This window comes from Elephantulus edwardii, unplaced genomic scaffold (assembly GCF_000299155.1).
Source record: "Elephantulus edwardii isolate Elephantulus edwardi_28Jun2011 unplaced genomic scaffold, EleEdw1.0 scaffold00145, whole genome shotgun sequence".
In the NCBI taxonomy this organism is placed as follows: Eukaryota; Metazoa; Chordata; class Mammalia; order Macroscelidea; family Macroscelididae; genus Elephantulus; species Elephantulus edwardii.
The window spans coordinates 6,187,917-6,202,819 of NW_006399895.1; the positions used below are offsets into that span (position 1 = coordinate 6,187,917).

At 42.5% G+C, this 14,903-nt stretch overlaps 2 pseudogenes; one reads left to right on the forward strand and one right to left on the reverse strand.

Annotated features, from left to right (window-relative positions):
• The first annotated feature begins 242 nt into the window (after positions 1-242).
• On the forward strand, positions 243-988 carry LOC102852276 (annotated as a pseudogene).
• Positions 989-1,732: 744 nt separating this feature from the next.
• The window catches only part of LOC102869366, a 36,193-nt pseudogene continuing 23,022 nt past the window's right edge, over positions 1,733-14,903 (reverse strand).

The window sequence follows — 14,903 nt, forward strand, 5'->3', positions numbered from 1 at the left end:
AGTAGAATTACTCTGTATTTTGAAAAAATTAGGCAGTCATGGTAGAACAGCATATTAATTTTTTAAAAATGTATTCACTCCTGAGGAGCCATTGTGGTGGGAACCCTGTTGTAGCCAGATATCTTGCTCACTGGTACACCAGGGGCTGGGAAAACCACACTACGCAAGGAGCTTGCCTCAAGATCAGGACTGAAATAATTAATGTGGGTGACTCAGCTTAAGAAGCCTGATTACTGGTTATCATGGAGTCTGGAAAGATAACTTCTCCCAAGAGCATGCTGAGAGATGCACAGATGATGGCACAAATCCTGAAGGTTATGGGCGTTACAGAATATGAGCCAAGAGTTACACATCAGATGTTGGGAGTTTGCCTCCGATAAGTAACTACAATTCTAGAGGATGCAAAAACTTACTCAAGCCAAGCTAAGAAAGCAACCATTGATGCAGATGATGTGTGATTGGCAGTCCGGTGTTGTGCTGATCAGCCTTTCACCTTTCCTCTTCCAAGAGATTTTTTTATTAGATATTGCACGCAAAGAAATCAAACTCCTTTGCCTTTGATCAAGCCATATTCTGGTCCTAGATTGCCACCTGACAGGTACTGCTTAACTGCTCCAAATTATAGACCTAAGTCTGTCTATACAGAAAAAGACACCTGGATAGCAGACCCAGTACTTCTACACTAGGGACACCAACCCCACAAACTACGTCTGTTTCAACTAAAGTAGAGACTCCAATGTCCCTCATAGGGCAACGATTTACAGTCCAGATGCCCATTTCACAGACCCCAGCTGTAAAAGCATCGATTCCAGCAATGTCAGCAGTTCAGAATGTTCTGATTAAACCATCATTAATTAGGTCCAAAAATATTCTTATTACCACTAATATGGTATCATCACAAAATACTGCCAATGAAGCATCTAATGCATTGAAAAGAAAATATGAAGACAACAACGATGATGATTATGATGACTATGATAATCTGTAATCTAGTCTTCATACATGTAGCATACATGCTTGGTCTTAAATATATTGTACTGAAATTAAACATGCATGCTGGATATTTTCAAGCTGTGTCTTAGAAAACGATTAGAATTTAATGAGTGAATACAATTCTTTTCCGTTGAGATACTGGATTTTTTAATCGAATTAATTACAGTTTTTTATCAGCCTTTAAATAACATAAATAAAGATGTCATCAATTTAAAAACAAATTTATTCACACCTGGCCAATTTTTATCCATTTTTGCAGATTATTAAAAACATTTGACAAAAAAAAAAGTTCTTTTAGTAGCTGAAGTTGCTAAAAATTTAGCCTCTTTACTGATCTCTGATCATAAATGTTTAACATGATTAATAGTTCCAGTCATCTAACAGGGTCTCTCCAAATGCTCAAATAGAACCAACTTTCCAGGTAGATGGCCCACAGTAGTCTTTCAAGTCAGTCCCACAAAATGTATTTACATAGGAAGAACAAGAAACATGCCATTTGTTTTTCATTATATAAACATCACCTGTATCTACCTGACACATTTAACTTAAAAAAAAAGTCTGTGACCAAAAGCACAATCATGTTCATTGAGTGTCATTCTCAATCTAATCATTAAAAAAAGAAAGCTAAAAATAATGCAAAACTACAAAGTGAGAGCGGCCTGAGTACTAAGACTGCCTGTGGCTCTAGCTACAAAACAGCTGCCAGTTTGATCTGAGAATTTAAAAAGAATGACAGGAATTAAAGGGTTTTGGGTGATTTCAAAGAATACTTCCCCAAAAGAGGTGAAGGACCAAGAAATCCACCAGCATGCTTGGTGGCAGCTCTCGAAGGGGCAAGGCCAACAATCTTCTGTATGTTCTGTCAAACTGACATGGTACAGAGACTATATAGGAAGATGACGAAACAGTCTGTGGTATAATCCCCCAGCAAGTTTTGATGAGACAAATCTTGGATGTAGGAAAGGAGGGAGGAAGGAGTGAAAGGGAGCTCTGCCACCACTCTACCATCAAATATGGAGTTGAAAATTCCCATTAGAACAGCAAAACAAAAGCCAATTGCAAACATGGATTTCACGTGAACCATTGATAGATCTGTTATTATTTTTCAGTTTCTCTTCTTGTCTATTATTCTTTTTCTGCTGTTGACTAGATGACTTAGTTATGGTTTCCTTCTTCTTTTCCAATTTTTTACTCTGTTTTTCCACTTCTGCTTTCAGTCTCCTGTACTTGCCTTTCCTGTACACCAGGACCAATGTTAGGCTTCTTAAGCGACACAAGGGTCCCCACGCCTAAAATCTTTCCCCTCGGAGCTGATCAAACATCAAGGACGCAGCCTCTCTCAACCTCCCCATAACAGGTTTTTAAAAAGATTTTTTTTTAAATTCCATAAAGAATCACAGCCCAAGGTGACTGAAAGAAGAACATGAACAGCACAAGGCAGCAATATCAGGAGAATTAGTCCCTTATCTGGCTTCAGCTCACTAGCGAGAGAAATGCACATGGGAGATTGGTGGCCTGGCTAGGCTGGTGCTACCAACACAAGAAAGGAAGGTCGTTTCCATCTACCAGATGCTCGGAGAGTGAAAAACAGGTAATCTCCTCTTGTGCCATTTACAGACTCCAAGTTCCCTCTTTAGGGTCAGCTATGAGTTGGTTTTTACTCAATGGCAATGGGGGTTTTGAGTGAGAGCACAAGATATAATGAAAGAGCTCATGAGTGAGAAATGAAGCAATAGTGAGACGACAAAAGGAAAGATAGCCCAGCCTCCCAACAGCTTTGGAGTTGAAGAAAGGAAAGAAGATCCTTGACCTGGCTAAGGACCAAGTCTGATCCATAAAACCTCCCACACAGGACTCAGACAGAGGACCCCCATGCCCTCTCACCTTCCACAGCTTGATGAAAATACACAAGGCAAAATGCTAATGACAGCAGAGTCTTAAACTAAAAAGAGCTCAGATTCCTATATTACCACTTGGTAAGAACTTCAGTCAGCAAAGGAACAACTTTTTTGGGCTTTCTGAGAATGAAAAATATTTCCCTTTTTGGAGTCCTATGTTTTAGAGATTAAGTACTGTGTTGTTGTTGTTGTTATGTGCCATCAAGTCATCTGTGACTCATAGCGACCCTATGTACAAGAGCCCTAAACGCCATTCTATCCTGTGCCAACCTCGCTGTCTCAAACACATTCATTCCCACCACTCCACTCACAGAATCGATCCATCTCATCGAGGGTCTTCCTCTCCTGCACCATCCCTCCACTCTCACAAACATGATGTCCCTCTCCAAGGACATCTCCTTGCAACATGTCCAAAGTATGTCAGACGAAGCTTCAGAATCCTTGACTCCAGGGAACATTCTGGCTTCACCCTCTCCAGGACAAACCTGTTTGTTCTCCTAGCAGTCCATGTTGAAACACTCTTCTCCAGCACCACAGCTGAAACTCTCTTTCTATCATCCTTATTCACTGTCCAACTCTCCGATGCATAGCACATAATTGCACAGACTATAGCCTGGATCAGGCGCACCTTAGTCTCCAGCCGGATGTTGATGCACTTCAGAGTACTCTTGAGAGGTCCCTCACAGCTGACTTTCCCAATGCAATTCGTCTCCTGATTTCCTGGCTGCTGTTACCAAGAGTGTTGACTGTGGAGCCAAGTAAACTAAAACTGTTAACTATCTCAATCTCTTCACCATCTGTACTGATGCTGCCACTTGGCTCAGGGGTTAGAATCTTTGTTTTCTTGATATTGAGCTTCAATCCATATTGAAGACTGCAGTCCTTGACCTCTGCAGCAATCACTTCAGGTACTCCTCAGTTTCAGCGAGCAGGATTGTGTTATCTGCATAACACAGGTTGTTGATAATTCTTCCACCAATCCTGATGCCACATTCCTCCTCGAACAGCCCAGCATCTCGGATGATCTGTTCTGCATACAGATTGAAAAGGTATGGAGACAAAATACATCCCTGATGGACCCCTTTCTTGATTTTGAACCATCCAGTGTCTCCCTGCTCTGTTCTGACAAGTGCCTCTTGGTCCAAGTATAGGTTTCGCATTAGCACAATCAAATGTTCTGGGATTCCCATTCTTCTCAGAGTCAACCAAGCTTGTTGTGATCCACACAAACAAAAGGCTTTGCATAGTCAATGAAGCACAGATAGACATTCTTCTGGTATTCTCTGCTTTCTGCCAAGATTCATAGCACATTAGCTATAATATATATACAGCATAATATATAGGATTATAGTGATACTTAACACAGTCTTACAGCCAGAGCCCTGCTGAGATCTTGAGTTCACAGTGAATTCCCAGAAAGAAGGAAAAATGTCCAGTGTGAAAGCAGCCTCTGAAATCAACATGCCTGGATTAGAAATTGTCTCCATTTACTAGCTGAGTCATCTATAAACCATCTATAAAATGGGAATGATATTATACATACCTTTCAGGGCTTATGTGAATAAACATAAAGCATTAGAAAAGTTCCTGACACAGAGAAAACAATCCATAACACACAATAGCAATTAATACTCAGAAAGCTATGAGTCAGGCTCTCGATTTGTAGCTCACTGAAGTAGAATGACCAGTCTAGAATGATATAAACAACCTCTAAGTAGAATGGCCAGCAAAATATGATCTAAACAATTATCCACATAGAGTAAGTAGAAGAAGTACAATTTATGCAGTGTTTACCAGGAATGTTTTTTGGGCATTAAGCCAAAGTTCACACGTAACCTTCCTACAACCTTGTGCCACTCTTGTGGAGGCTTCAGTACCACTGTGATGCTGAACAGAATTAAGAAGAGAAGATCTGATGATCTACTGCTGAAAATCAGCCAATGAAAACCCTATGAATCTCAACCTGCAGTCCCATCTGCAACCAATCACAAGAATCACTGTACTTGTGGGGTTCTGAGTTCAGGCCAACTTAACAGTGACTAGCAATCACCGTGTAAAATGAATAAACTAAGGGACAGGAGATTAAGTCCTTGTTTGGATAAAGCCATACACTTGCTTGCCTTTGCTCGTCCATTTAACTAGTACATGCTGGATTTTCCTCTTAAGCATCAGGCTCACATTGCAGAGAACCACCCAGCTAAGACAGGATCAAGGCGGCCACCCTCTGGAGGAATATAAAGTTCTCCCAAGACTGTATCTAACTCACCCATGCATTCTTCTGACTTGGCCAAAAGGGAGCACAGACTTTTTAGAGTTCGAACCTTGAGCAGTCTTAGCTATACTGACCAGCTGTCAATTTGCGCCTTTAATCTTCCAAGAATGCGCTCCGCAAATGAAAGGCATTGCGGCCACCTGTCAGCACCTGTCTAGGACCTAAGTGAAGTGGTGAACTCTCTGCTCACAATTCCCTTCAAAGTAGTTTGGTTTTTCAAGCCAAACAGTTTTTATTGGACTTGTTCCTCTACATTTTTCTCCTAAGAAAAACAACTCCCTGGTTAGACTAAACTCAGAACCACACCTACTATTGCTTTAGACCTTCCAAATGTCTAACAGCTCTGATAGTCTCAGGATTTTTGACCCTTTTTTACTTTTTTTTTAATTGTGATTTTAACGAAAGTTTACAGAGAAGTTGGATTTTCATTCACTTATTGTACTTTTTTCCTCCCTCACCTTCTCATCCCTCACTCCAGGTTCCCTTTTTTTTCCCATATTCTTTCATTGTTGTACAATTTCCTCCTTTCCCCCTCTCCCTTCCCCAGTCCAACTTTGCAATGCACCTCTTATTCTGGACTGTTGTCTTTGACCCTTTCTAAAACTCCTGAACTAGCACTGTAGCTGGTCAAATAATAGTCCATAAAACTCAGATCTACCTAGGGAATCTTGACATTATTAAGGTAGGATGAGACCTAAATCTAATGTGTCCTTAAAAGCTGAGAAGAGACACAGTCATCTAGAGAAGTTATTATTGTTAGGTGCCATTGAGTTAAGTACAACTCAAAGCAACCCTATAAACAATCTAAACTCTGTCCTGTAATGTCCATTTTCATCATCTGACATACTTGAGGACACTGCTTCAATCACTTTGTCAGTCCACCTGATTGAGAGTCTTCCTCTCTTTTACTGACCCTCCATCTTTTCAAGCATGATATCCTTCCCAAGGAATAGCTGCTTCTCCTAACAATATTCCCAAAGTAAGTGAGTCGAAGCTTCATCATCCATGCCTCTAAGAAACAATGACTACACCTTCTCTAAGATGTATCTGTTCTTTCAGGCCATGGTCTTTTCAATCGCTTACTATGTTTCTGAGAGATGGACAATGAATAAGAATGATGGAAGAAGAATCGATGCCTTTGAGTTGTGGTGTTAGAGAAGAGTACATGCCTTGGACTGCCAAAGGAACAAACAGGTATAGAGAAAAGAAAGCCACAGAAAGACAGAGGCGGAGATTGGAGTTATGTTCTCACAAGCCAAGGAGACATGAGTTGAAAGTGGCAAAGGAGGATTCTCCACGACAGCCCCTGGAGTGTAACCCTACTAATACCAAGATTTTTAACTTTTGGCCTTTAGGATTATACAGTGATGAATTCTTTTTTTTTTTTTTTTTTGGTTGAGTACAGTGTACTTTATTGATGGTACATGACAAGATGGGCTCGCCAAGCCCCTCCCCTTTCGTAGGGGGATTTGATGAAAACTTGTGTCAAGGATATGAGATTTTCAGTGTGTGGGAGGATCAAGTTGGGGCAAGGACTCCCCAGCAGCTGAGGGTCTCTCTCTCTCTTCTAGTGCTATTGCTGGGGCTGGTGGTCCAAGGGGATCTTACTCTTTGGAGGCCAAGTGAACCATCAGGTCGACCACCCGGTTGCTGTAGCCAAATACAGTGATGAATTCTTAAGCAATCTAACAAAGTAGCCCTAAGAAACCAACCCTAACCAAACCTATCTCTTCTCAGTGACTTCTCCCTTAAGTCACACCAGCGAGTTGCTGCTTCCATTTATGCTGTCTCCTGAAAAATCTCAGCCACTCTTCTCAACCCCACATTTGCACCTTAATTTGGGCCACACATGTCTCACGTGGATTTCAGCAATGACCTCCTAAATCATTCTTCAGCTTCCAGTCTCATTTTCCTCCAATCTCATCACTTTAGGACCAATGTGATCTTTTCCCATTTATCTATTATATTTGTACTTGAGCTCTAAAATAACTTAATGGCCTCTTCCTTTGCAAAGTGTACAAGACATGCCTCTGGTAAACTCTGGCCACATCTCTCATGTGCTTCCCATCTTCCTCAGAAAGGCTCTTCAAAGCCACTTTCCTCCACATGTCAGCCTCATTTGTATTCTTCTCAGGCCCCACAATTTTGACCTTCTCCTCATCAGGTTTTTTTTTCCCTTAGCAGGTTTTGTGTCTTTTCATTTTCACCTCCATCAGCCAGTGTTCTGGTGACTTCTTGTTGTTATATGCCGTCGAGTCGTTTGCAACTCATAGCGACCCTATGTACAACAGCCCTAAACCCTGCTCTATCCTGTGTCAATCGCACTGCCTCTGACACACCCATCCCGATTACCCCAGTCACTGAATCAATCCATCTCATTGAGGGTCTTCCCCTCTTGCGCCGTCCCTCTACCCTCCCAAGCATGATATCCCTCTCCAAGGACCTGTCCCTCCTTGCAACATGCCCAAAGTATGTCAGACAAAGCCCCAGAACACAAAGTTACACAGTTCATATCCACCAGCCGCTCTACAAGAGAAGGGTAATCTCTCACACAAGTAATTGACTCTGAAACCCCATTAGAGGGTCAGCTATGGATTGATTCCAATTCAATGGTACATAAAGGCCTAGCAATCTATTTCCAAAGGGATTCACCACCAGGAAAACCCAATGAAGCACAGTTCTACTCTGACATAATCAACTCAAGGGCAACCACCACCACCATCAAGTGCTCACCTCAGCTCAGGCACAAACTACTCATGTCTATTTTCTGTCTCTCCTTTGCACACTGTGAGATCCTGCAGGGCAGAGAGCTCCTTACCCTCTGTAGTGTTTATATACCACGGTGTTCAATGAATGCACACATGACAGGGGCTGAATGTGAAGATCTGATTTCTTTTCGTTTTTTTACTCCTCTCTCCCCCTCCTTTCCCATTCCTGATAACCATGCAGGAATGATTCTGTGTGTAAGCCTTTCTTTAGCTTTTATAACTGCTGTTGTTTTTGTTAGGTGCCATCAAGTTGACTAAAACTCATAGCAACTCTATAAATAGGGACCCTGAACCCTGCCCTATCCTGTGACATCATTATCTCGACATACAAATGCCCACTGCTGAAGTCACCAGATCAATCCATCTTGTAGGGGTCTTCCTCTCCTTCACTGACCCTCCATCTTTCCATGTAAGATTCTCCTTTCTAAAGAATATGAAGCTTTGTCAGCTTTGCCTCCCTGCACTCTGACTGTACTTTTCCAAGACATATCTGTTTGTTCTTTTGACACACAACATTGTACTTCTGTAACTGATTTCTTTCACTCAACAAAACATCCTCCGGATCTATCCATGCTATGCACAGTGTCACAAATTCTTCATTTTTCTTTAGTATGACATAATTTTTCACTGTATGTATGTGCCGTGGTTTGTTTAATCCATCAAATGCCAATCTTCAGAGCACGCAATTAATTGACTCTGAAACCCAATTGGACGGTCAGTTATGGATTGGTTCCAACTCGGTGGTATACAAAGGCCTAGCAATCTATTTCCATAGGCTATAATGAGAGCATTTACAGAAGGTAAATTAAGTCAAATCATCTAATATTTAGCACTTCTGTCACTATCAGTAAAACAAGAAAACAGGTAAGACTAGAAAAAGTTTATATTGGTAGAAAAGTTTACTGGTATCCAGAAGCTTAGTTCTGGAATACCGCTAAAATTAATTTGAGACTTAAAAGTCTCACTCTTGAAAAATCTATTCTGTGACTCCAAAGGCGAATGCAGGCAGTGACAGCCAGAGACGGCAATTCACCCTTGAATGAGGCATTCTGGACAAGGGTCTCTAGGAAAGGAAATTATTTCATCTTACAAAACATCAGGGATTCAAAGCCCCTGATGTTTCAGGCTCCAGGGAAACAGAACTCTTTACCAAAATAAACATAATTGGGTGTGTTCTGTCCTCAGTTACTCAAAGGAAACAACTCCCTGGGCTAGATTCTTTTCCTTCTGAGCATCCCATTTGTTGTCAGATTTCAGCAGGACACGGATGTTTACTCGCTGCTTAACCTCCCTGATGTCCACCCCACCCTCTCATCTCCATGTCCTTTGAAGATGCAAAATAGAAAAATATTTGTCAAGACGTGCAGACATGAACAATCAGTTTGAACCCCTTTCTTGAACTTAAAATTTTAACTATAACCCAAAGGGGATATATCATTGTCTGCAAGGGGGGGGAATTTAAAACTAAGCATTACTGTAATGAACTTGTGGTAAGAAATCTAATCAACACTAGGCTTATCTTTCACAATTGTTTCTTTAAATATTTTGCAAGGAGTAAGAATAGAAGTAATTTTTTAAAAAAAAAAAAGCAGATAGGTCTTCTTTTCTTTTCTCCTCTCATCACCCTATTTGCTAAAACTGATTTTCTTTTTTAAATTCTACCCAGACCAAAAAAAAAAAAAAATTCTACCCAGACATCAGGCTGCCCTAAGGTACAGAGAGTAGGAGGTCAAGGCCCAGTGAACTCTACATTTAATTCTTAGGGCTGTATCATAATGCCCTGAGCTCTTCACATATTCAGGAAGTCCTGTGGCCCGATGGTAAGGAGTTGCACTGCTAACACAAAGGCACATGGTTTGAATCCATCAGCTGCTCAATGTGAGAAAGATGGGCAATCTCCTCCCACGCAATCTACAGCCTCTGGAAACCTGCTGGAGGGTCAGCTTATCAGTTGGTTCTGACAATAGTACATAACAACAACACCCACAAAGCAGAGGCAAGTGGCTGCACTTTTACCTCCAATAAATCAGATGAACCAGAGTTAGCACCCCTGTCTTTGTCAGACAAGCATACTTTTTATTCAGATAACACAAGCTTCCACACAGCCCGAGAACAGGTCAGAAATAAGAAAAGTCCTAAATCTAAGCAAGTATCATCAAATAGTTGAAGTCCCTGTGTAGTGCAAATAGCTACCATGTTTATTTGGCTGCTTCCAAAGCCTAGTAGTTCAATTCCATCCAGAGACCCCTCCGAAGAAAAGCCTTGTGATCTATTCTGAAAAATCAGGACTAAAACCCCTAGGAACACAGAACTAACTACATGTCTGATACACACAGAGCCACCAGGAGTCTAAATCAATGTGGCTGCTACTGATTAGTTATCAACTAGGATAGTAAACACCAGGTCACTATTTGGTCAAGTATTCACTATTTCAATAAGCAAATGACTGTAAGAAAAGGGTTGTTGGTTTCTGAATGTGTACAAGGACTGGCATTATGAGCAGCTCTGGCAATTAATTTCATATGCATGCTAATAGTGTTTTAAACTTACATAGCCCTTTGATGTGAGATTAGCTAGTATGCTCTGGTATATTTGTTGTTGTTGTATATCGCTGAGTCAGAACCAACTCATAGCTGGGTCTCCAGTGGGTTTTCAAAGGCAATAAATTGCATGGGAGGAGACTGTTCATTTTTCTCCTTCAGAGCAACTGGTGGATTTGAACCACGTTAGCAACCTTTGTGTTGACAACACAATTCCTTGCCACTGAAGCCACCAGAGTTCCTCAATGTATTTAACTTACATGATCTAACAAGGTCTTGAAATGAGAGCCTTCTAATTAAGGCAGACATCCCATTTCTGAAGTACTGACTCCAGGCTTTCAGGTCCCTACTTTCGAATCGGCTTCTACCCCTGACCCAGCTCATCCATGTTATTCTGTCCCAGCCACCTCACAATGCAGGTGACTGGGGACAAGTGACTGAAGGACAAATTCCATAGAATGTTCTGGGCTTCTAATGGGGTTCCTGCTATCAGGCTTGCCAGTGAACCTAAAGTCAGATCATCTTCTTCCTCTTCACAAACCACAAAATGGACTTTCTATTAAAAAGTCAATGATATTAAATGTAAACAAACAAAACCCCTCACTCATTGCTGTTGAGTTAGACTGGAATCAAAACTAAACTGCCTTTGGGATTTCTGAGGCTATAAATTTCAAGAGGAGACAGCCTATCTTTCTCCTGCACAGCCTCTGGCTGATTGAAACACCAGACAGGAATGCCTTTGGGTTAGCAATGAACCAGCCCTTTCATGGGAGTAAAACATCCTTAAGTCTTGCAAAGTTTGGCAAGCTCTGACTCATCTCCACACTCACACCCTCCTTCCCCCCACCCTGAGCCATACCAGTCCTCTGTGCTATTTGCAGAACACACCAAGGACCCTCCTGTCAGAGGCCCTAAATTCAATTGCTATTCCCTCTCCCCTAAATGATCTTTCCCCAGAAAGCTCCACTCCTTCCCTTCAGGTCCTAACATCTTGCTGTTTATCAGAGGTCATCCCCTAGGGAAGAACTATTCTATAAAGTAGCAAAGAAGAATCGAGGCCTTTAAATTGTGATGGTGGCAGAAAGCATTGCATATACCGCTGAGCACCAAAGGAACAAACAAATCTGCCTTACAGGAAGTGCAACTAGAGTGCTCCTTTGAAGTAAGGATGCTAAGACTTTGTTTTACATACTTTGGGCATTTTGTCAGGAGGCACAGTCCTTGGAAAAGGCCATCATGCTTGAAAAGCAGAGGGTCAGTAACAGAGAGGAAGACACTCTAAGAGACGGACTGGCACAGTGCCTGCAGCAATGAACTTCAGCATGGTGATGGTGAAGATGGTGCAAGACACGGTGAGGTCTCAATCTCTTGTTACAGTGTCCCTGTTAGTCTAGGGGAATGTACAGCACCTAACAACAATAAAACAGCAGTCTCAGTCCATACCCCACAATCCTTATAAACCCCCTATCTCGCCATAGGATTCTTCAAAGCTCTTAGCACACACTGATAGGTCTGTGTCTGTGTTTATTGATGTTCCGCCTGTCCCCTCTCCCCCAGAGCTTGGGATGGCAACTTTGCTCACTATATTTTTGGAGTTAAAACTGGGTCTGTCACAAAATGAGTATTTGGTAAATAGCTTTACAGAAACATGTACTAAATGTGACTTGAACCCCACAGAATTAAAAAGATAAATGCCATCTAAGAACTTCCTTATCTTCTTAGAGGTCTGAGGCCAGGTCAAAATCGAGGTTGAGGGAAGGTAACACGGAGAGCACAGAAAGGATCCTGTAAAGAACCACCTTCTGGGGGGTCTCTAGCCCTTCCACAGAGAACTCCCCACCCATTGTGCTCCAAGCTTCCTTGAAAAGAAGGAAGAAGCCAAGGGGCAACACAAAAAATACAGCAAAAACTTGGGAAAACAGTATCAGAACAGAAAGATCTAAAACTAGCAAAGCTTACCAGCCACAGTAATGCTCACAGCTCTCAGATCAGAAACAACAACAGGTAGAAGCTCAGAGTATAAGTCAGAGGCACAAGGGTCCATGTGATAGAGAAAATTACCCCACTCCAAAGACAAGGGGAGCAATGGTGTCAGTGCTACCACTGGAAGGGGAGGAGGGAGCATGGGATGAGTGATGAATGGAAAAAAACAACAGTACAAAGAAGACGTCACATCGAAACCCAGTGATGGGCAGTATAAGTAACCCCACTTTATAGGTATGGAAACTGATGCTGAGAAAGGTCAAGTGATTTCTTGTTCACGGCTGTTGTTGTTGTTGTTGTTGTTATGTGCCGTCGAGTCACAGTTACACAGCAAAAAAATGGCAGAGCTGGGATTTCTGGAGTCCTGGTTCCAATGATTCCTAACTCTTGAAAAACCCCAATTACAAGAGCACTAGATTCCTAAGGACCTTCTCTGAACATGATTAATAAACCCTCACCCATGTTACACTGTTGTTGTTGTTGTTGTTGTTGTTGCCCTCAAGTCCAGCATGACTCATAGAGACCCTATGAACAAAAAACCTGAAGCATTTCTGTAACTATGGCCATTTTTCAGAGTTCATCGAGTTTCCAGAGGCATGCTGCACTAATGACTATTTATTCAAGAGCAGAGTGATGACCCTCCTAAATGTCTTCCTAAGAAATCTGGTTTTCTTTGTCTAAGCCTTCCTGGAACATTTGAAAGCAGAGGCGACCAAAGAGAAGGTCAAACTCCAGCTTTTTTAAAAAAGATGCCTCCAGGCTGTAGGATGTGAGGACTGTAAAAGAAAGGAATTGACCCTTCAATGTAGATAGCTGTTTCTTTGATTTCAAAGGTGAAAAATGTTAAGTATAAAATAGAAGGGACTTAGCACTACCTTAGCCTCGTGATTAAAGTCAGTGTCAGCAACAATAAGACAGGTCAGCATGTATCCTCTGACTCATAGTGACCCCTCACATAGCTGCACATCCTCACAATCTCTGCTCAGTTTATGCCACTGGTGCAGCCTCTGTGTCAGCTTTTCCACAGCACTAGTATTAGGATTCTGAAAATCCAAGCTGTTGCCATGAAGGGAAATTGAACAAACAGAATATAGGAACTCTGCTCTGGTAGCCTAGTGGCAAGAAGCTGTGCTGCAGTCCCAAAGATACTCAATTTAAAGCCATCGGGTTCTCCGTGGGAAAAGGACGGGCAATCTCCTCTCATGTGATTAACTGCCTCTGAAAAGCCGCAGGAGGGTCAGCTATGGGGCAGTTCCAACCTTACAGTATACAACAACTGCTTTTGCAACTCTTCTAAAAAAGTCTAAAATTGCCCAAAAAAGAAGCCTTTTAAAGAAGCAGGGGGACCTTTTTTTTTTTTCTTTTTTTGCTTATTTGTTTTGCTTTAATGAAAAAAACAATGTATCCTGTATAAAAATGCTTTCTATAAGGGCTCATATTTTTCAACAAACTCCTTCAAGACATCATTGTAGTGGCTTCTTCATGAAAAAGCTGGTTTCAGAAACCCATGATAGGTTCAGTGGTTTTATTAAACCTGCAGCCTTATATTAAAGTCTCAAACATACTATTAAACACACTGCTTAAAAAAAACAAAAATCGATGAAGATCCAAGATGGTGGCAGAGGCAGACACTTAAAGCAGGGCCATTATGGCCTTCCACAGATTTCGGCTTATTGATAATTGAACAGTTAAACAGTTGATGACTGGCCCTCAGTGAACATAGAGGCTCAACAACAGGAATTCAAGGATTCCCAGGGAGGAATGGGTGAGTCTCAGGGCTCCCACCCCCACTCCCCCACCCCCCGCAGAGCCCGCGCCGCGCACAGCCGCTGCAGCTCCATGAGGCTTCCACAGCCGGAAAGAATGGATTCCCTCACCCAGGATGGATGCTGGGCACTGGCCCTCCTCAAGACTGGGCCAGTGAGGCCACCACACTGCTGCAAGGTGGACTTGTTCTGGAGATAATTCTTGGAGCCAGGATGGTGGCTGTGGGGGAAGCGGGCACCCACAGGCCACCTGCACAAGAGGGGCGGTGCACCTGCCGAGCGCCCATGTGGCGGGGTGGGGGGGGCGTGTGCCCCCAACGGCCACCCGCGCTGGGGGGCTGCGTGCCTCCCGCCGGCCTCCCATGCTGGGGGGTGGTGGTGCACACCCCGCTGGCTGCCTGTGTAGGAGGTGGGGGATGGGATGCATGTCTGCCATCTGCAGGTTTGGGTTTTCTTGGACAGGCCAAAGAGGACAATTACCTATACAACAGATTGCTGAAAATCACTGTGAGTCTGATGACCTTAACAGTGGCAGCATGCACAAGAGGACCAACATCCTGAATGCACCACATATTTTGTTCTGTTGAATGCTTCTGCCAAAAGATGGTTAGACCTGGGGGGAGTCTGTTCACAATTCTCAGGTTCCCTTTATCATATATAAAGGGGGAGGGCAGTGACACCTA